Source organism: Taudactylus pleione, unplaced genomic scaffold, assembly GCF_031769625.1.
Source record: "Taudactylus pleione unplaced genomic scaffold, aTauple2 ptg000121l, whole genome shotgun sequence".
NCBI lineage: Eukaryota > Metazoa > Chordata > Amphibia > Anura > Myobatrachidae > Taudactylus > Taudactylus pleione.
In genome coordinates this window covers 17,385,801-17,408,944 of record NW_028284523.1, presented here as the reverse complement: position 1 = coordinate 17,408,944, position 23,144 = coordinate 17,385,801, and the positions used below count along the sequence as shown (strand labels likewise).

The window sequence follows — 23,144 nt, the reverse complement described above, 5'->3', positions numbered from 1 at the left end:
CTCTGGTAACGAGAGGGGATAGACTCGTCCACGCGGCGGAGTTTTCCCATTCACCAAGTCAATGGGTTAGTACCATTCATGATGTGGAGGGAGAGTGTCAGCTCCTTGTTTACTGAAGATGTTGGAGAAGTCCTGATAGGTTTCAGGAAGACCTTCTAGAATTTCATACAGGAATTTTGGATAGTAACAATTTGAGGAAGACTGTTCTGAAAACAGAATGGACTCCAGGAGACAATTTGCAAGGACATTCAAATGATACTAGGGTTATGTCTTTGAAGCCATGGGAGGCCCAAAATCATTTCATGAGAGGCTTTAGGAATGAAAGGAAGGACATGGTTTCCACGTGAAGTGCCCCAACTTTGAGCTTCAAAGGTTGGTTGTGATTTGTAATGCTCCCACCGATGATTCGACTAACATCTATAGCAGTTAAAGAGACTGGTTGTGGTAGCCACTTGGTGGATATGCGATGTCTGTGAACGAAGTCCAAAGTGAGGAAATTCCTGGCAGCCTCTGAGTTAAGCAAGGCGAGAACACTTAGGAAGACTTGGTTCACTTCCAACAAGGCAATGAGAGTTGGGTCAGTTTCCTTGTGCGATTCCATGGATACTCCTAACCTAACCCCCCTGTCATAGGTTAGGAGGGGGCATTTCCCGGACAGCAAGGACAAGACTTGAGGTAGTGGTGTGAAGAAGCACAGTACAGGCAAAGATTTTCTAGACATCTCCTTTAACGTTCTTCAGCAGAGAGTCGAGAATGATTCACTTGCATAGGCTCATCAGGAGGAGTAGAGGGCGAAGCAACTTGAGGAACAGAATGATTTTTAGGGCGGTCAAACTGACTTCTTTCCATGGCTGGCTCTCTGTGACGCAGGTCGACTTTATTACATAAAGAAATCAAGGCGTCCAAAGATGAAGGCAGCTCACGGGAAGCTAGGTCATCCTTAATTCTCTATGACAACCCATTCCAAAAGGCTGCAGGTAAGGCATCCTCTTTCCAGGTCAGCTCTGAGGCTGTGGTGCGAAACTGATTCACATATTGGCTGACAGTCCTGCTTCCTTGATGGAGACACAACACATCATTTGTGGCTGAGGTTGTTCTACCTGGTTCATCAAAGATTCTTCAGAAGGTGGTTACGAACTCAGTATAGTTGGAAAGAATTGGGTCTGCTTTCTCCCAGACAGGAGAGACCCAGTCCAAGGCTTGACCGGTCAGTAGTGATATGGCATATGCTACTCGAATTGTGGAAGTAGGGAAGCTTGCTGCCTGTAACTCGAAATGAATCTCGCATTGATTTAAAAATCTATGACAGAGCTTTAGATTCCCATCGAATTTATTGGGAAGAGGTAGCTGAAGATGAGGCACTGGAGCAGAGGCTACAGCGGGAGTGGTTACAGAAGTAGGATTACTGGACTGGAGATCTGCTCTATATATTCCTGAGAGGAGAGTTTGAACATTATCCAGACAAGTAGATATATCCTGAACATATTGCATCAACTGCACTTGAGCCGACTCTTGTCTACCCAGGCGATTCAGTAGATCCTGGACAGATCCTGGTCCAGGGCTCTGGGTACCAGATGAATCCATGTGGCCAGTACAAACTGTCATGGCTTGAGATATTGGAAGGGGTGGACCGAAACTGGGTTGAGATACAGAGACACCAGGACCAGGAGAGAGTTGGAATTTAGATGGTTTAATGTAATTCCTTTGCATACAGTAAAATGAGAACTAAACGTAAGATGGTAATTATAGTCCTTGGTGCAGAGATGCTTAACTGAAGACACTGTAAACTAAGATAAAAGTCTCTGAGGTTCAGGGGGTACTGTGGCGAGAAACTGTAGAATTGAATACTGTAGAACTTGAATAATGATACCAATACTGGAGGGTAGTTGAATATAACTTCTGGATGGAGTATGCAGAATTGATATATGAACTTGAGTCAGACTCTGAGACAGAGTTCACTGGATGGGATGAGCACTTGAATAGGGCTCCGGGATGGAGTGTGGTGCATTGGGTGAAGCATTTACTCAGCAAGGGGCGATGACATAAGCATGTGGAGAGATGCAGGGGTCTCAGCCGGAGGTCTCTAGCATGGTTTGTGACACTGTGTTGGTAATATTCATGCAGCAGCAGTTTGCGTGAGCATTTATGCAGATCCATGTGCCAAGCGAATTCATTATGTTTTGTCGTGGGTACAAATGACAGTCCTTTGTTAAGCACCCTCATTTCAGTATCGCTGAATGTTCTGGATGATAGGTTAACCACTAGGTTCTCTTTCTGCTTACTCTGCCTCTGGATCCTTTCGGTTTGCCCACCCCTACGGGTGGCCGACCTGTTGGCTCGCCTGCGCTTGTTGGTAGTACCCCTAAAGGGACAGATGCTTCCATAGTAGGGTTATCTGAATCTGGTGCAGCAAACTCACTGTCACTGTTAGATGTTGACGGATCACTAGTTATGTTATCTCTTTTTCTGTTGCATTGTCTAGATCTAAAGAATGGTTGTCTCGTCTGTTCATTACCCATGGTCCAACAATAGACCTTATTCTCCTCATAGTCAGTTTTTACCATTTGATATTTGTACTGTTTGAACCTAAATAGCTCTCTCCGGTATGTTTCACATTGTGTCTTAACTTTCTGTTGTAAATCACTAGATGGTTCCTGCTCAAAAATATGTTTATTAATGGTTTCAAACTAACTTCTCTCTAATAGTTTTGAGCTCTCTGCCTGCCTCCTCTATGACGAGAAGCATCAGGTCCATGCCACACTTGTTTAAGATACCGATCCACCTATGGCATAATTCAGGGTTAAATTGGCCAATTGTTGGAGTGTTTTTGACTCGAAAGCCATAAGGAATATATATATAGTCCTGAGCTTGAACATGTACTTTTTTCATCATCATCCTAGGGGTGCACTTCAATTGGAGTACCGATGCATTGCACTCCTATCAATATATCCAGATAAAATGAAAGTACTATTCCTTAACTCTGATTTCTCTTGCGATATTCCTTTTAATATTCACCACCCAGTATAAAACACCACTGCTGTGTATATTTCAGCCATCAAGTTAAATAAAGACAGTTCATGCATTCATCATAATACTCTCATTTGTCTATTGACCTTGGTCCTCAAAGGGCCATTTAACATGTCACCAACATCACAGCATGGCTCACAGATATGGCTCACCTTCCCCCCCATATGGTGGTTCTTTTTTTGTACAGAATGCTGGGATTGCCATGAGTTTTAACTCAGCTCCTGTGTATGCTAATTTGTATATGACACAATATGAGTGTTAATATAAATACCCAAAATATGGTCCAAGCATTCTGCACTATTTTCATTTTATTGATGACATATTGATTCTCTGGCATGGCACTAATGACCATTTTTATCAGATGGTTAGGGAGCTGAATCTGCTTCAGGGCTAAATTAGATTTACCAGTAATATGCAGGCAGATAAAATAGAGTATTTGGATATCTCTCAATTCAAGAATGATGAAAAATTGGGAACCACACTTTTTCTATCTTATATGCAACGAGTCACCACCCCAAGGCCCTAAAGGAAGGCATTCCAGATTCACAATTTGTCAGAGTCTTGCGCAATAACAAAGAGAAGGAATTGGCAGAGATGCAGATAAGTGACATGCTACAAAGATTTTTGGTGCAGGGTTATTCAAAGAAAGTCATCAAGAGTTGTTTGAGGAGAGCCTGCCATATCTATCAGGAGAGAGATATATAGAGAGAGAAAACCTCAAGTGGAAGAATGATAGTGACCCCCCCAGTATAACACCAGAGCCGCAAGCTTTGCTAAGGCAGTGAAAAAACATTGGCCAATTGTTGGGACCGATGTAGCATTAAAGAGTGTAGCAAACCAGCCAATAGTGCATTTAGAAGGGGTCCAAATCTGAAACAACTCTTAATGAAACCAGCAAAAAACTTCCATAAGAAGATGAATAATACATGGCTGCAAAGAAATAAATTAGGATGTTTTTTGGTGTCGTGGTTGTACAACCTCCAGTGGTATGATCCCTGGTAAGGAGTTATCCACCCCCACACAGGGGTCAAGATTGGTATTAAATATTGATTATCATGTACATCCACCTTCGTGATCTATATATTGATGTGCCAATGCGGCCTATACTATGTGAGCAAAACTGTGAGAAGTTTTCATGAGCACATGGCCAATCACCATACATCGATCTGGCAGGCCATCAGAGATGGTAGAAGTGATAACTTGGTGGCCCACCATTTTATGCAGATGGGACATCAGACATCTATGTTAAAAAGTATGCTAATTGACCATGTACCAATGCTCGAGAGGGGTGGTGACCGTGCAAAGGTTTTGTTGCAAAGATAGGCAACATGGATTTTTAATTTGAGCACTATTGCCCCAAAATTGTTGAATGAAAACATAAATTATCGATGTTTTATATGATATTCTGTTCCTTCCTAATAGTGTGATTGTTCTATATTCTTGAAGTCTATGATTATTGGTATTGACCTGCATATACTGTATTGGTGAGGTGATCTTTTTGGAATTTTTGAAAATGATGAGTCAATAGTGAGATAATTACCTGCTGCATAGAAAAATCTAATCAATTTGGTACAATTATCTAGGTTTGCATTTGTGTGTGTTGTTAATAATATTATTATTGATGTTTTGTATGTTTGTCTAACATTTATTGTAATGAAGTTTTTTGTCATTTCTAGTAATGAGAGAGAGAGAGCCCTTCTGCTCTGTTTAATATCTGTTTCTCACATCCACACTCTCAGAACAAGGCAAAATATAATTTCCACTTAAATCTCAGATGTCAAATGTTTTGGATTTCATATAGCAATCCTTCCTTCATGATAAGGTACTATTTCACCTGAGTGAGTGTAAGGAGAAGGCGTGGACTTTAGTTGGTCTTTAAAAAAAATGCCATTAGGAGGACAGAGAGAGTTATAGGGTTGGTAGATGGGGATTAGGTAGGGAGGGTGATCTTTGTCATTGTGTATGTGTGTTTGTCAGACAAACTTGCTCTCAATAACTGCAATCTAGTGCATTGCAGTACAAACTGGCTACGATCATACATGCTTACTCTCCCTAAAATTGCAGGAATTCTACTTAACATTTAACTAGCACCTTCTAGAAGATAATAGCTAGAATCTGATTGGTTGCTATGGGCAACATCTCTTCTAAAACTCACTTCTAAAAACTCTCACTTTAGTAAATTTGCCCCCTTTATGTCTTTTATTATAAATAAATGAAAGTGCTAAAGAGTGAGTTTCATAGAGGCTGCATTTATTATTTCTGTACTTTATGGCTGTCTAGATGTGTATTTTTTGGTGTCAACAAATATATCCAGTTTTTTAATAAAACTGTATGGTAAAGGTAACAGTGCTTCCTTTCCTTATCTCATTGTGCATTCACTTGTTGTGGTAGTGGTTAAGCAGTGTAAAAATTAAAATCCATCATGGGTCAGTTGATAGAAGATCAGGAGCAACCAAATACTAGTGCTGGCAGTGATACCACTTATTTAAGAGCTACTAATGGAAGTAAAAGGGAAAGAAGGTTTAAGGAAGGGCACCTCAAATCAAAAGAGGATTTAAAAATGTTAAAGAAAACATCACTTCTACCTATAAAGGGAAATGTTACTGTCCAAAAATGAATATCTGGCAAAATGCCATACATCAGTCGCAGTGGTAAGGATAGGCTCAGACCATGTCCTTTCTATGTGAGTGGTGATCCTGCTTCTGCTCTTTCAAGCACTAGAATGTCTACTGCTAAAGTCAGGGCAAAACACTGTCAGGCATCTTCTATAAACCCTCATGCAACACCATCTCGCTCTGAGATTGGATGTGTGTCTTTTAAAACTGGCAAACCTGTCCACAAAAAGAAAAATAACACTAAGGCTGAAGAACAAACTGTGGGTTCACACACTTCACAGATCCCTCAGGAGAGTCTAAGAGTGTCCAGAAGTGCTATGTAAGAGCCAGACATTTCTAACACATTAATCCTAAAGAATCCTCCTTCCAACATTTCCGAACCCTCTGCAAATGTGAGCATGATCGTGTACTAAAAGTAATGATGATGACAAAATTTGAGGATGCCACTGTGGAAGTGGTCCAGGATAAGGGGGATATTTGTGTATATGATGCTAATGAGGGTGTCATTGTTTAATGTGTTGGTCAAGAATAAGATGATAAATGTCATAAGGAAATGTTGTTTGTGTCAAAGTGCAGTAAGTCAGCCACCTTTTGTCTTACCAGTGATGAGAAGAAATAACAATGTCATGCCTGGCCATAAGACCAAAATTGCCACCACTTTCCTACAGACACATTTTAACCAAATCCTTAAAACAGTTTCAAGGCATATGTTACATTTGTGATTCCAAAGTAAAAAGTAGTAAAGTTAATCATCTAGGCACCTCCTTCCTGTTCCATCATTCGCAACAAGTGCATGCAAGTTATTTATCAAGATCTGGAAAACCATGTAAACTAATAACACAGACCAGAATCGGCTACCCGCAGCATGGATAAGATCTCAGCACATGCAATCACCAAGGGCAACACCTTCATCATCAACCTACTTATTAATGATTGGAGGAAGTCCTGCACACAATTTGTAAAGACTGACTCCTCCTATCTAGGGTTCCCTATAAGAATTCATGCACTCTAAGGTTGCTGCTGCTGGGGGTGAATCTTCATCACAGAATGAGACCAAGTAGACTTGATTCCATTTACCAGAACAGCAATTCATCACCTGTACTGGCAAATTAAACTAAAAAGTTATTCTTTGACTAGAAAATGCCATTGTGCTGACTATCCACTTAACTACAGATAATTGGACTAGTAGTTCTATTCAAACTAATTACATGACTGTGAAAGCACACTGGGTGGTGTATCACCTTATGCAGCAGCAGTATCTAACACAACATCAGCTCATTCACAGGCAGGCTACTTGAGGCATACCGTGACAATCTACTGGAAAAACTCAGGGATGTGATAGCAAAAATGTTTTACCCAACTAAGACTCACCTTAGGATTTGACATTTCTGATAACACTAGTAACATTGTGCAAGCATTATTATTGGGTGAATTTCAACACATACCATGTTTTGCACACAAAAAAACTTAATGATTCAATTTTCTTTAAAAAATGAAAAGTGAATGCAGGAGATACTGTTTGTCACCTAAAAATTCTGGGCTTTTTCAGAATTCAACAACTGTATGTAGAAAATTGCAGCAGCTGCGATAATTCCTTTTGCCATGACACCAACTGAAGCAAGAGGTAGTAACCCAGTTTAATCAAACCCATTATATGTGATGAAGATGAGTCAACCTAGCCCTCCAGAGTGAAACATTATGACATCTGGTCAGACTTAATTGAATTCCCCCAAATTATTGACTCCTCTATCATGACTCAATATGATACAGTAAGCAACAATTGAATAGTAGAGAATTTATTTAATGATGATGTACAAAATTTCTTGTCACACAGTCTTTTTGAATAATGGGAGAAAAAAAAGCAATTTGGAGCCCCTTGTAAAAAAAACTAAAATTAGTTTACTTAAGCTGTCTACCTTCCAGTTTCTACTCAGAAACAATATTTAGCACAGCCAGGAACCTTGTGAGAGATGGGCATAGGAGGCAAATTACAAAAAAAATATGGAAAAAATGATGGACAATAAAATGAATTTCAACTTCTATTAGGAAGACCTCTTTTGCCAATTACAACAAAGTAGAAACTTTAGTAATGGTTTTAGTGGGGATGAACAAATAATGTGTGATGATGATAATAACAGCAGTGATGAGGGTATTGAAGATGCTGGTAATGATATATTTCAACTATGAGAATGATTAACACCTTAGCCACCTTAATCCCATTGGTAGCTTGGTTTGTTGGGGCCCAGACAAACCAAGCTCTTCAGCCACAAAAGGATCAGTCCCTATCGTTGAAGTGGTTTGTTGAACTGTGCATGTACAATAATATAAGGGTGGGTGGGGAAGCCCTAGGACAATTCCATTGTGCATTACTTTTTCATTATGGGCTTTGCCAAGATTGTGTGTGTTTGGCAGACAGTGTATATTACTGTACTTTACTGGGGTGTTCATGTTCTACTGTATCTTGAAAACACATCCATCACCGGCTTCTCATCTAGGCATATATGCCATATTTTATGTAGCTTCTCCACTGATAAATAGTAGTATTATCAATTCACAATATCATATCATTAATAATTATCACAGTTACTCTGCTTTGAATGTCTTGTATTGTCCTCAGGCCTGTGATTTGTTGTTTGGTTACAGTTTTCATTTTAAAAATCTCATTGGGATTTTTGATGCATGTATTTTAATAGTTTGTCAAGTCTTCGATTATTTTACTTTATCGTTATTACTGTTAGTAATCAATGAATCAATGCTTTACCTGGCTACCACCAAATACTTCACCTCCATTTTGCTGTGCTGGTCTATGGAGTGATATAGTTTATTATACTGCCATTTCAGCTTGCCACTATTTTTCATAGATATTATATACTTTTAAACTGCCATATGTTTGTGCCACAGCTCTGATGCATAGTTCAGTCTTCCAGCTCACTGCAGCCTTCAGCCAATATTGATGAAACAACATAGTGAGCTGCAAGGTGGTCACAATTGACTGGAGATGACTGAACATTAATTTATTTTTGTTAATAATATTGTAGGAACAAATATAGGTCCAAATTACATGATTTCAGCAGTTTTTAAGTATTTTTAAATAAATCTATAACCAAAATATTTGAAGGTGTTTTTGCCAAAACCAAAACACGATGAAGATTTAGAACAAAACAAAAACATGGGATCCACACGTATCTCAAGAATTGCCATGGCTGTTGTCAATTAAGACTTCAGTATATAAGGCCTATTTGTGTGTGGTTTGCAAACCAGCTGATTTTTGGGATGTCAGCCTCTGTATCTGGAAGTTAAATGCTTTTATCTGCAATTTAATGGAGTGTTATACGTTAGTGTATGGACTGAATTTGGACTGCAAGCTTAAATGCTTTGATAAAATACAGATTTGCAGTTGTAATGCAACAATTGTCTTTCTGGCTTCTATACTAATGATAATTTTGGGAGGGTAATGTGTCTAATGGTGGTTTCCAAACTTTACAATTTCTGGCAGTTTTTGATATTTTAGCAATGGTAAAGGTGCTTTTATTATATTTTTCCCTCCTCCCTATTTCTATGTTTGGCTATGTTTGGGCTTCTAGGTTCTTTGTGTAGAATTCAAAAATCTTAGTAATCTGTCAAATCTAGAAACCCTTTTCATATTTTAGAGGGGCATTGAATATATGTATAAATTAAATGCATATTTTATATTTATACCATTGTTAGAAATGTTTATATGGTTTAAAAATAATTGTACATTTAAAATTCCTTACTATATAACAATGTCTTACAATACTACTCTATTTTTATGTCTAGCTGTTCCGTGGTAAAAATAAATAAATCAGTGTTTGTATTTAGTATTTGTCAAGTCAACATGGTATAATTTTCTATCTTTTTTATTTTGGAGATTGACTGTCACTGAAAATGGCATTGGCTATTCCACTGTAAGCACTAGTGCTACATGTCTATTCATCACACAAATGAAACAATTATCATACAAGAATTAGCCTCCTGTTACCTGTACACAAGTGTTTTTAAAATATTATGAGCAGTATCCAATTAGCCCCGAATATTGTTCAGGCTCTAATTGATTCCCACGATCAGCGAAAAATGGGGATTTTTCACCGATTATCCCCAATTTTCGCTAATGTTTTTTTTTACCCTATCCTAATATTTTGGTTAAAATAATAGGATAGTTCTCCTGAAAACACATAGGAGTCACGATAAGCTTGCAGACCTATGTGTTTTCACTCTTTTTTTTTTGTGAAACCTCCCCCCCAATAAGTGCTGGCATCGGGCTGACTTTGGGGCTAATTGGATACCCCCCTATGCCTTTATTACCTCTTAGATATTAAAAAAACAGTCTTCAACACATTGATTTATCAATCAATCAATCAATCAATCAATCAATCAATCAATCAATCAATCAGTGGCCACACATTTTAATTAAACCTATAATACTTATGTTCAAAAACATTATGAACACAGTCACTTTTAACCTATCCTTGTAGTACCAGTGTATTTCAGGTTTTATGTCAAAAGTATTTAATAAATTATTATGCTAGAATTCCCACAAATCAAGTGCCACCATTTACAATGCATCTCAAACAAGCCTGGTCACAAATTACTACTCACACATTGCATAACTAGCTTGCCACCTAAACCATATCCCATACACAGCTTTAGCATAAACAGATGAGCAAATCAGACAATTTATCAACTGTTATTACTAAGTTCAGTCATAACATTTCAAACGTCATACTTGAAAAGGTCACTGTATGGTTAAATATGAATTGCTAGAGGAAGCTTCTCTTAATCTCTAAATTAGGGTTGTCCATCAAAGCACACTCCATTCACTGATGGTTAATGTTTTTTTTAACTATTGATGGTTATTGACAGCACATGTTCAGTGGACAGAAGCACACAATAAAAATTAACTGTGAACCACCAGGTTACCATTGATAGCTCTAACCTGAATGGCAAAACCTTTGACTGATTGTTTTAAACAATTGTTGGTTGCTTACCATCAATGGTCAATGTCCAACCCTTCTCTATAACCATCTTGGTTCTGGTGTTACTAATGTGAAAAGTAGCTACAGTAAGAAGGGTATTTTGCAGTATTGTTTTTAAGTTTTTCTTGTTTTACATTGGTATTGTTTGTAATTTACCTCCATGCTCTATTAGATTTTTAAGCATTTTGCATAAATCTAAATGGATTATGTAATTATATGATGTCCAAGGTTATAAGTAAAATGAGAATGCTTTACTCGTGTGCTATGTTTTTAAGCTTTGCACATAAGCAAAAGAGCTTTAATCAAGTTATTAAACAATTTGTATAAAATAATGAATACAGGTGCAAATGCAGATATATTCTTCAGGAAGTTAAGCAAACCTTCCATATATCCTGTTATATTCTTTGCAGATAAGTAACAGAAGTTACCACTGAATACTCTGAAAACTATTGTTTTTATCCATTTGTGCACCTCCATCTGTGCTGTTCCCAGCCAGCTAAGTAATTTGCTGCCTTTACGGTGGGAACCAACTACACTGGGCCATGACCTGGACCTTCACTGAGTAAAGTTTATATCCTCTTGCGGAGATTCCCGGTGGAGTGCAGTTAGGGTCTAAGACTCCAGGTTATTTGGTTGTGTCAATTCCACCTGCTTGTATTTATAATCTGTGTGGGTATGTGTACTCTGATACACTTGTTATCTGAATTGAGCTCCTGGGTTATTGCACTATACTCCATGTATATCATTGCGCACTACATGTCATTCCCACAGTGACAAAACACATTCATGTCTCTCATTGCATGCTATGCACTGTTACCAAAGTGACAAAATATATGTGCCTCTAATTGCATGCTTTGTGCTGTTCCTACAGTGCCAGCACATACATGTATCTTGTTCAGGGGTGGATTGGTAATTTAAAGTGGCCCTGGAAACATTTATAAAGTGGCCCTATGTGTGTGCAATGCAGATGCGCACCCAAAAAAGTGGTCATGACCTTGTGACAAGGGGTGTGGCCTCATGTGAAATGCCATGTCCACAAGCAACTTTCCCAATTTATTCCAGGAGCTGATGGGCATGCCCCCAGTCCCTCTCTTCAGTGAGTAAGCACAGCAAGCATGTGAAAGAGTATTCTCTTACCTATATGATTTCTCTGTAATGGGGAAGCTCTGAAGAAATTGCTCCTCCTCGGACAGGCAGTTTCAGAGTCGGTATTCACTATTCATGTAGAAAATCACATGGTCTGGAAGCTGGCTTTTTCCGCAAGAATAAAGCCAATGTTATCATCATGCAAAAGAGGTTCAAGCATATAATGCATAGTAACAGTTTTGAGGCAGAACAAAATGTGAGTTTCCCTTTTCAAACAAATTTATATTAATAAAATTTATTTGCTAATTTGGTACCATTTGCAACAGTAATTTAGAATCATTAAAACTGTTGTCTTACTGAAGAATAATGTCCCCCAGTCTTTTCTTCTAATTATACCAGTGGTCCAACCATCCTATTTGTGTGTCTCCAGCACCGTCACCTCGGTGTGTCTCCAGCCCATTCCCCCATGTGCATCTCCAATGCTATTCATCTGCTTCTCTATAGCATCATCCTCTTGCTTCTATCCTGCAACATCCACATGCTTCTCTACAGCATAATCCTTCTGTGTCTCCCCAGTGCTATCATCCAGCATCTCCTAAGCGCTATCATCCTGCTTGTCCCCGAAACCATTATCTGGTGTCTCCCCAGCACCATCATCCTGCATCTCCCCAGTACCATCCTCCTGCCCAAGCAGAAAATATCCCCCTCCCAAGATAGATCATCATCTCCCTTAGCACTAAATAACCCCCCATCATACATATTATCTCTCTCTAGTACAGAAGAACCCCCCCTCCTCCCCAACAGATAATTTCCCCCTAGCACGGAATAGTCCGGGCTTGCTAGAGGGACCTGGTGTCCACCCCCCCTCCCTCACAGCAGCTCAGCACACAGCTTGTGCTGGGCTGCTGTGTGAAACTGCTCATGGCTGCTGCAGCAGCCAAAGCAGTCTCCTATGGCTGTGGGGGGAGCAATCCCCCCCCCCTGCTTAGTGCCGGGCTGGGGGTCTTACAGCATCCCCCTCCCCAGCGCGCAGCACCGCTACGTGGCACTGCAAACGTGATGTGGTTTTTAAGAGGGCATGGCCAAGCCTCCTGCAATTAGGACACGCCCCTCCATTACACGTGCCTGGCCAGGCTCTCAATGGCCCTGCATACAGTGTTAAACACCCCAGGGTATTCTATGGCTACCACTTCATTGAGTATGTCAGCTATACCTTTTTGGTGTGTTTTCCCATAGAAGCAAATCCTTAGGCTTTACAATTCCTTAGTACATATACTGTTATAATAATAAATACCTTTTCACCCTAATCCTGTGTCTTGGCATATACTTTTAAAACGTTTACCAAATGCAAGGCAAGCATCTTACTATAACACTATATTGAACTCAGCAAAATGATTCCCACTGTGATCAAAATATTTATGAATCATATTAGTAAACCTGAGAACCAGCCATAAATACCTGTATACCATTTTGATAGATTAAGCAATTCTAAAACATTGTGCTCTCATATAGTATTTTCCTAGCCTCTCATGTAATTTATCATCTTCTACCATATGATTCTCTATTTCATCTTTTTGACCTGAGATGTACAGTACAGAAGGTTAAACACTCCTGTTCAAGTTTTTAACATGAAGTTTAATGAAATTTTAAAGAGTTACTTTCTGGCCTTTTATGAACCTTATATCAACTTCCCTTTTTTCAAGATCTCATCTAAAATGTCTGAATATTTCTGCATACAGTACTTTTATTAATCTCACCTGAAGGAACAAGGAACATAACTTTCATTCTGATCTAACTTTAAATAACTACTGTGTGACCTCCTGTGTCTATGAATGTTTTCAGTAAACATAGACAATTACCTTATAACCACAGCTTGGATCCTAAGGAAGCATGTTTCTTAATTTATACAGGAAGCCAGGAATTAGCTTTTTTCTGTAATACAGGTCTCATTGTAGAATATATGGATTTCTCACATGCCCATTTATGTATGACTCGAGTTTCGAGTGTGGTCGAGATTGCAATCTCGGGTGAGTTTAGGCATTTTCACCAACTCGCAAATTTACTAAAGGCAAACCCAAGGGAGATTCCTTGATCGGGTTGCAAAATCTCGGGAGAGAAAGCAAACTCGTTTGAATACACCATTGACCCAATTCGTAAGTACTTTCCATGGAATAAATACAACTCGGAAATATACCAAGATTGATTTTGTAAACTCTCCTGAGAAATACCAAATTCTGATGTGAATCCTCAAAACAAATAGACCTACCTGGAAGCTGCATGTTCTGCAGAAGCTAGAAAAAACTGGGGAGAGAACAAAAACGCTCTTCAAATTACACTTGTGTTTTCTGCGAGTTTGCATGTATTTTACATTAAGGATAATTAGCACACTCTCAGGAAGCCTATAAAAGGCCGTAATTCACATGCATTATGTTGTGAGAGCAATAAGGGCAGATGAGTATTGCTGTGTCTTGCATATGGCTGGGATACCAGAGGCTCTACCACCAGGCTGGAAGCTACCAGGAGCAAGAAACTTTTTGCAGGTACTGCAGAGGCTGCGTAGGCCACTTTTTTTAGAGGGCATTTGAACCTGTATGCATTGGTCGATTGTGAGGTCATACGGATGTTCTGGATCAATATTTCCAACATATTCCATATGTATGACCGTGTCAAACTGGACTTAGACCCTGAGACAGGACACTCACGTGCATAAGCTTTTGAGTTTGTTGCACTTTTTTGCCACTGGAAACTTCCAGTCTATTACTGTTATAGTAGTTGGTATATCCCCATCAACTTTTTTGAGATACCTGGCTGAGGTTATGGCTGCATTTGAGCCTCTGCTAAACACCTCAACCTGCTTCCCTAGCCAGTAATCACACTGGCATGCAGTCAATGTAGCTTTTTATGGCAATGCAGGCATGTGAAAAATTCCTTGGTGCTGTAGACTGCACACACATTGGGCTGAGGGCTCATGTCTATTTAAATCGGCATCATGCCTATTTCATAAACTTGAAAATTGTTTGTGATGCAAAACACAAAATCATGAGTGTGGTAGTTGGCTACCCTGGCTCATGTCACATTGCCTTTGTCCATCCTACATGATAAATTTGAGGCTGGACAAATGCTGGAGGGTTTGCTGCTGGGTAAGTATATAGCATTTGTCATATTTCACAATATTAGCCTGTCCTTTAGCTCTTAATCATTTCAATAATGTGCAAGTATCAAACAGGTTCAAAGTGGCATGTAAATATGTGTACCCTTATTTGTCATTATCCATGTTTTTTTCTTCAAAAATGTTCTTAAGTTTAACATTGTTCATAGTAGAATTAATTAAGTTGTTAAAAGCATGCTGAATTAATGTTGTTTTTTATTTGCTGAAACACTCTTTAAAATGTATTTTTTTTGCCCTTTTTCCTAATTTTTAAACCTGTATCCACACAAATTGGTTTCTCAGTGTTCCAAATGTAGTAGACATGTGGATAAATTACACCCAACCCCTTACGTTGCCATCTTTTGCCTATTTTTGGGGGGAGGAGGGGTTGCTGTATGTCCATAACACATCTGTAAGATCAGACTTGTCAGTTATTACATTAAGATCTACGACTGTAATTGCCAAAGGTGTTTATTATTTAAAGTGACATTTTGACAAAGTGGAGCTGTTGCCCATAGCAACCAGGCAAATTGTAGGGGGTAAATTTGCTAAAGTGAGAGTTTTTAGAAGTGACTTTTAAAAGTTAAGTTGCCCATAGCAACCAATCAGATTCTAGCTATTATCTTCTAGAAGGTGCTAGTTAAATGTTAAGTAGAATCTAATTGGTTGCTATTCTTCTAAAATTCTCACTTTAGTAAATTTACCCCTAGGTATTATCTTCTATAAGATGTGCAGTAAATGTGTAAAGTACAATGATTGTTTGGTATGGACGACATTAACATTACTAATAACTCATATTTTTATAATTAAATGGCAAAGTGTGTTCTGTCTACATAAAAATATATTATCTTTAAGTATTATGTACACATGGGATACCTCACCAAACCCAGTAGCACCATAAACTTTAGAAACACATTGTGATTTTTCTGTTGTTAGATAGGAATACCTACTGTATAGTGCCTAAACAAAAGTCAACCAACGTATGTTGCAGCAATAATTGGACAATACATATTTTTTTTTAAAAACTATTTTAATGCATTAACACAGTAACATTGTATAAAGAAGTAGTGCAATGTTTTAATTTGCTGGATTCAAGTGTCATATTTTCAAACATACTCTATATTGGGGAACACTCCCAAAAAGGTCAATAACAACATGAAATGTACATAGTACCGTACCATGTCTAACAATATAACAGAATAATCCTTTGAAAAGGAAAAAACAGAATGCACAATGCATTAACACATTAGCCTAAAATAAAGTAGTGCAATGTTTATGTTGCTGGTTTCAAGTGATATTTTAACACACAAATATTGGGGAACACTCCCAAAAAGGTTAATATCAACATGGAATGTACATAGTACCATGTCTAACAATATCTAGAATTAACTTTTTATCCTTATTTTGTGTTTCAGAGGTTATTTAGATCAACCCCTGCCACCCTGGCCTGCTTATGTGTCATCTCTCGTACGGGGTGTTTGTCGGGGTGGTATACCGACTGGCATTGGGGCCTGGGATGTGCTGGTCTAATAAACTTAGGAAATAGTCATTGTACCTATTTTGAGATTCTTGTTGGTGTAACTGTGACTGGTGTTTGCAATAAGTGTTAGCTCCACCATCTGACATATCAAATTTTTATTGTGCCTGTGACCTATTTTATTTATGGTATTATTTTGTGTGTGGTTAGCAATTCTATTTGTCGCTGTTGCAAGGCTACCATTTCTTGCCAGTAGGAAGTGTCTGGCTGTTGTGGTGGAGGGGTAGGTGCTAAAAGATGGCACAGTGGGTGTGGTTGGCATAGTCAGAGTTTTCGGGATAAGAGTTAGAGTAACCATATGCTCGACTTCCTTTAGTCCTTCCTCATCCGAGAATGCAGCCTGTGTATCATGAGGGTGATCTTTAGAATCTAGAAGATGAAAGTGGGTAAGTATTGTTCTGTGTATTTTCTTTTAAAAACTAACACACTTTGTGAATTATACACAAAGAAGAAATACAGGTGCACAACTCCAAATTAACTGATTATATATAAATAAATACATTTTGCAATAAATACAGTAGAGGTTTTTGGCATAATCTTGGTCAAGTTTATGGGCCTGCCCACCATATCCGGGTAACCTCTTGTCGGGCAGGTCCCTAACATACTAAGGCTCAAATCCAGAGTGCAGGACACCACCAAACTAGCTCAGCTAAACCACCCCAAGGCACCGCTCTAATAAGAAAAGTGAAGTGTTAAGAGCATCCTTAGTATGTTAGGGACCTGCCCGACAAGAGGTTATGCCAAAAACCTCTACTGTATTTATTCCAAAATTTATTTATTTATATATAATCAGTTAATTTGGAGTTGTGCACCTGTATTTCTTCTTTGTGTATATATCAATGGTCGCTACAGGTAGCACCTCCAATGATATATATATATATATATATATATATATAATTATATATATATATATATATATGTACAGAGTGTGCAGTCTGAAATACATTTCCTTTGTACACTTTGTGAATTTAAAGTTTCCCATTTATAGCCTTTATTTTACTATTTTTAGGACATTACAAATGTACTATGGGGTATATTTACTAAAGTGTGAGCTTTTAAAAGTGGATATGTTGCCCATAGCAACCAATCTGATTCTAGCTATTATCTTTTAGAAGGTGCTAGTTAAATGTTACATAGATTCTGATTGGTTGCTATGGGCAACATTTCGACTCCAAAAAACATTTTTTAAGTATAATATCTTGGTGTAATTTGAGTGATACTAGAAGCCCAAAATACATTAGATAACTGCAAGTATGGACAAAAAAAACCCAATCTATCTTTGTGGAACTATACATCCCAGCAAGGTCTGATTACACCAGAGGTAAACTCGGCAATGATGTAATATTTTAGTACATTAGACTCAGATTTTTAAACTACACCACGCTACTATATTTTTTTGGTAGGGCCGTTTAACTAAATACTTTTTATTTAAACATTAAGCTGATTCACCTCTGCAGTTGTTACATAAGATAATGTACTCCAGGCATGTTCTTCTGTGGTCCCAACATGGACTGCTACACTTACAACATTTGACAAATAAAAAACTTGTGCAGCCCATGTTGGGACTTACAGATTCAGCACAGCTTATTATTATGATGTTTTTTATAAATGTTTGAAGAAAATTGGTTGTAGGCGTGAATAAAAAGTAAACATTACACTTCTGTGTACACATATGAATTTTCCTGCAAACAAGCCTGTCTTAAATACAGAATGAAAACAGAACTGATTACATTGTTACCTGAAAAAAATAGCGAATACATTGCTGCAAGTTGCCTGAGCAACCCCAGGGTGACACAGCGACCACTTTCTGCATTGCTATGGCAGTGTATTTTAATGTTAGTTTGTGACTCTGCTTTTATATGTAATAATTTATGTTTGTTTCTTAGTAATGTTTATGTCTTTATTTCCCAGACTCACCATCCAGATGGGGTGATGACAGTCCAGCTTTGGAAGCCAGAGTCTCCCTTCTTGTTGTGGTTTGTTGTGGTGGTGGTGGCAGAGATGTGATTCACCATTATTTTGGAGGAAAGTTGGATGGACCTACTAATAAATATTGACAGTGTCCTTAGGAAACTCACATTATTGTGTTGATGAAAAAGACTATGTGCATTCACTTACCGGCCTCCTCAGAGTCATCATCATGGTGCTCCCTTTGTTGGCTTCTGAAAACTGTTGTGTGTTTTGCTGTGCAAAAATGAGAAAATATTACACATGTAAATATTATCACCAAAAATGTATGAAAACATATGTTATTTGGGGAAGCATTGTTTATGTGCAAATTAAAAGTATTTCCTTTATTTATCACAATGAAGCTAAATTAAAATTGTTATTATAATATCTGTCTGGATAATTCTTAAGGTGGCCATAGGTATGTAATTATATCTATTGGGTATCTATAATAAAACAAAAAAATATTTTCAAGATTTATATGTTACCCATAGCAAAGGACCCCAAAAAACTTTTTATCTTCAAGAAGGTGCTAATTAAACTTTTAGTAATTAGTACAATTTTTAAGATTAATATATAAAAAATTAGGACTTTTAAGCACTGTTACCTGACTAAGTCTGGGCCTAACAATGTGTTCCTGCAGTAGCACACATGCTCCATTTAAATGTGTTTGGTCAATTAGAATAAAACAGAATATAATATAAAACGTAAAAGTACATTTTGCAAAAGAATTATGGAGTAAATGTCCCTCCATCGCTCCATGTGCTTGTCTAGATACACCTCCATGCATACCAACACACCGTTTGTGCAGCCTGTCAGATCACCACTACAGCAAACCATGCTGACATGTGTTAGGCCCTAGCCTAGAATGTGACAATCAGTTTAGTGACCAACCATGGTTTGCATTTAAAAATCAATGCAAACCATCAATGCTAAACCATCAATGCTAAATATTGTCACACATCATATCTACTAACTATTCAATAAGACAGCTATATACAGTATTGCAACCACAATCTGATATCAAATAATGGGTAATGAAAAATTTAACATTTAACCAAAAAAGGTCAATGTGCTTACACAACAATGGTGCAGACTACACAGGCAAACATATGGAATAATGTGAAACCTGTTCCACCATGGTAATATTAAAATTAATAGAAATATATGACTAGATTTAGAACTAACAAAAAACATGGTAGAGCATTTATTAGTTATTACCTAAATATTATACAGGAACTAACAAGTGAAAACATATAGTGCAAGTTTAATTTGGGCTAAATATAAATACTTACAAGTCTGCCTGGGGGCATCTGTGCCCCACACGTAACAGCGGCGCACCACTTCTGGATGTGCTTGAATGGCTCCACGTACTCCAGGTAACTGGCTTCATATTGTGAACCAGCACCAGTAACCTCTGCTGCCTTCATATCATTCACCATTTTCTGTTTGTCCCACCTCTTGAGATATGCAAAACATTTATTTTGCAGTTATCCTCTGTCCTATTGTTAGGACCCACCACATGAACTGCAGCAACAACATCTGCCCAAATGGCACTTTTGCACCGAGCCATGGTGGTGGCAGCCTTCCTCATAAAAAAAAGGTCCTGGTGCTTCATGACCTCAATCACCAGTGCAACGTTCTGGCCATACTGTATGTAAATTGGACAGTTTTGGTTTTCCCCTCACCAGTGCAAGGTTCTGGCCATACTGTATGTAAATTGGACAGTTTTGGTTTTCCCCCACTGGGGACCTCCACCTCACTCTCCTCATTTGAAGTGACATGGGATTGAGTTATAGCCACCTCCTCTCCCTCAATCTGTACTTGTCTCTCCTTTACCCCAGACATCCTCCTCTCCCCACTAATACAAAAAACAAAAAAAATAAAGACAAACACAAACCTCCTCTCCCACCACTAGCAAGACACACAACACACACACACAACACACAAGTAAACACTGAAATTGCCAAATAAACTACACCAGAAACAGAAAAAATAGACACTCACCAAAAACCGACAAGACTACAAATATGCACAAGACTTAATTTACACACTAAGCAACAATCGCAAAATAATCTCTATCCACTACCAACAAACTCCTGACTGACCCTGTCTCTCCAAACTCCTGCCACAAAACCTCGAAGTTCATCCGTTTCAGGGCATATTTACATGCCATTCCATCACGTCACCTCTTCAGCCAATCAAAATCACCTTGAAAGGTGTGTGTGCAATGATTACTGTGTTCTCGGGTGATTAATTACACTTTATCACATGCAGGCGGGAGAAATAAGACTCAGGTGGGCAGGAAAAATCTCACTCGAAAGAGAGATTTCTCACTGTAGTTTGCACCAAACTCACCTGAGTAATTTTGAATTTGTTCACCATCGAACAACTCGATTTGGTCATATTTGACTGTTAGTAAATTTGAGAGTTTAAGATTAGAAATCTCATCCAAGTTCCAGCGATGTTCAGTGAGTTTGTTCTCGAACAAACTCGAATCTTGGTAAATGTACCCCTAATTCTTTAACCTTCTTACCTATTAGACACAATAATTGTTCCAATATTCTATACTGTTTTTCATGTGTTGAGCTTCAAAGTTTTATGTTATTTGTTTGGATAGGGTCTAACCCTCCTCATTCCCTGTCTCATTTGGGTACCTTTAACACATCATGCACTCACCAAGAAAATCCTATACAGATAATGCCACATAGGTGGATGGCCTGTGCTTTTGTTTAGTTTTCTTCAGGAACTTAATGTTTGGTAAGATTTGTATATGTATATTTTGAATCTGTGTTTTTTTCTTAAATTATTGTTATGAACATTTGTCCATTGTATCAGTTTTCATAGATTTTATTGATACTGCATTTTTGATGACTTTCTTAGTGATGTTTCTATATATCTTTGTATTTAGAATATCATCCTTTCCTTGTATCCCCAGTTTATTACCACCACCATTTATCTCTATTTGCATTTCCCAAGGATACATATCTGAATACATTATAATAGTCACAATAAAAACTAATCCTAAAATGACTGCCCTAGTTGTTTGCCTGGGAAAGGACTTAAGAATCCTATTCATCTATCCTAGTCTTTTAACAAATATCAAAGCCCTCAATACTTGCTCTTTTCCCAGATTCAAGATTAATGTCATGCCCTCAGAACCTATGGATCAACATTACTACTTTTTTTAGGCATTGCTTGTTATTGCCCTAATAATTGAACTTGTGGCAGTCACTAGACTTACAAGTTGTGAAGTTTGAGGTTAGGAGATCTGGAGATTAAACTATAACATTTTCAATAAATGTTGGATTATAAAATTAACTATTCAAAGTTAGAGGCAATGTTCCTAAACATCAATTTCCCTGACTTTGATTGGCAGAAAATATACATAAATATCTTCAGATTTATATTACATACTCCTGTGACTCTCAGTACTCTGAAAGCTTCCCCAGGTTCTTCAAGACTAAATCTTAAATCTTCTGGAGGCTCTTAATAATCTTATGTAGGCAGGATCATTACAGTAATAATGAACTTCCTCCCAAAACTCACTTTGCTCTTTCAGACTATATAATGTTTCCTTCGCATAATTTATAAACATCCAAAAATGATTCAACAGGTTTGTTTGAAATGGCAAACTACATATAAACTCCCTAATGCTGTTTAAGAAACTAACACCAAAAGAGGCAGAGGCTTCCCAAATGTCAACCATAATGCTCAGTGGTCCACTTCAGCCAAATTACAACCTTCTTTGCCTCACCCCCCACAATGTCATGACTAGATATAAAGGCTAAATACCTCAAACTGCAATCTATCTCTAACTTACTTAACTAATTTCCTTAAATTTCTCCCTACCATGATTTTGGACATATGTAGAACCAGAGAAAGCAAAGCAAATAGCAAAATTATCAATTTTATTTTTAATTGCTCCAGAGGAAGGTGTTTAAATACACAGAAGTGGATTGAGCTATTCATATTATGCCAAAACAGAGGGACAATATCCCTTTTACAGCACGGAGCTGCATTTTCCATTTATCTGGCTGTCAGCACAGGATCTGCCATCTTCCCTTTTACTGAAGCAAAAGGACCACCAACAGCACAGTCTACATACGTTCAAGACAATAGGAGCCCAATTGGCCAATACTTATCCACCCACTAACTGAGGGATCATACCCAGTCCAATCACAATCTAGACACAGCAGCCCCAACAGTGAACAAGCTGGCATACAACCCGGAAGCAGTAAAGCCTTTAAGCATTCCTAACACCAGGAACTCCTTTCAGCCACCACTCTATCCACCTGTTACTGAGGGACCCCAATTGAAAGGGGCACATTCCAGATGTGGTAACCCCCAGCAGTGATCAAGCAGGGTGAGCATAACAGTGGACAGCTGTGGATACAGTGTCTATAATTTTGCAATATAATAATAGACACCTAGACTTTAGCTACTATGAACACTAATACTGTGGATAAATTAGAAGGCAGTGTGTGCATATCTTATTTTATGCTGATAATCATTGGAAGCTGCTCTGGTTACTAATACATTCTGGAGCAGGAATTTCAGATATTTATACACATATGAACATATTATTTATGGAATGACACAGCAATTAACATCTCTATTGCTAATTTTTTAAGTTCATGAAGATGCTTTGGTTTCTATAAGATATACTGTAATCCATTTTTCTACATCTGAACTGGTTCATACATAAACTCTGTAATAAGTTCACTTTTTAGCTGGAACAATTTTCTTTGGCAGCGTTGGTGTACAAAATATATGTGTAACAATTAAAG

At 38.0% G+C, this 23,144-nt stretch overlaps 1 long non-coding RNA gene across 1 annotated transcript in view; it reads left to right on the top strand.

Annotated features, from left to right (window-relative positions):
* The window catches only part of LOC148524186 (uncharacterized), a 126,561-nt gene extending 107,958 nt beyond the window's left edge, over positions 1-18,603 (top strand). The window contains exon 3 of the long non-coding RNA XR_015878388.1: positions 18,319-18,603. This is a non-coding gene — a long non-coding RNA (uncharacterized LOC148524186). The remainder of the gene's footprint in view (positions 1-18,318) is intronic.
* Positions 18,604-23,144: the final 4,541 nt, after the last annotated feature.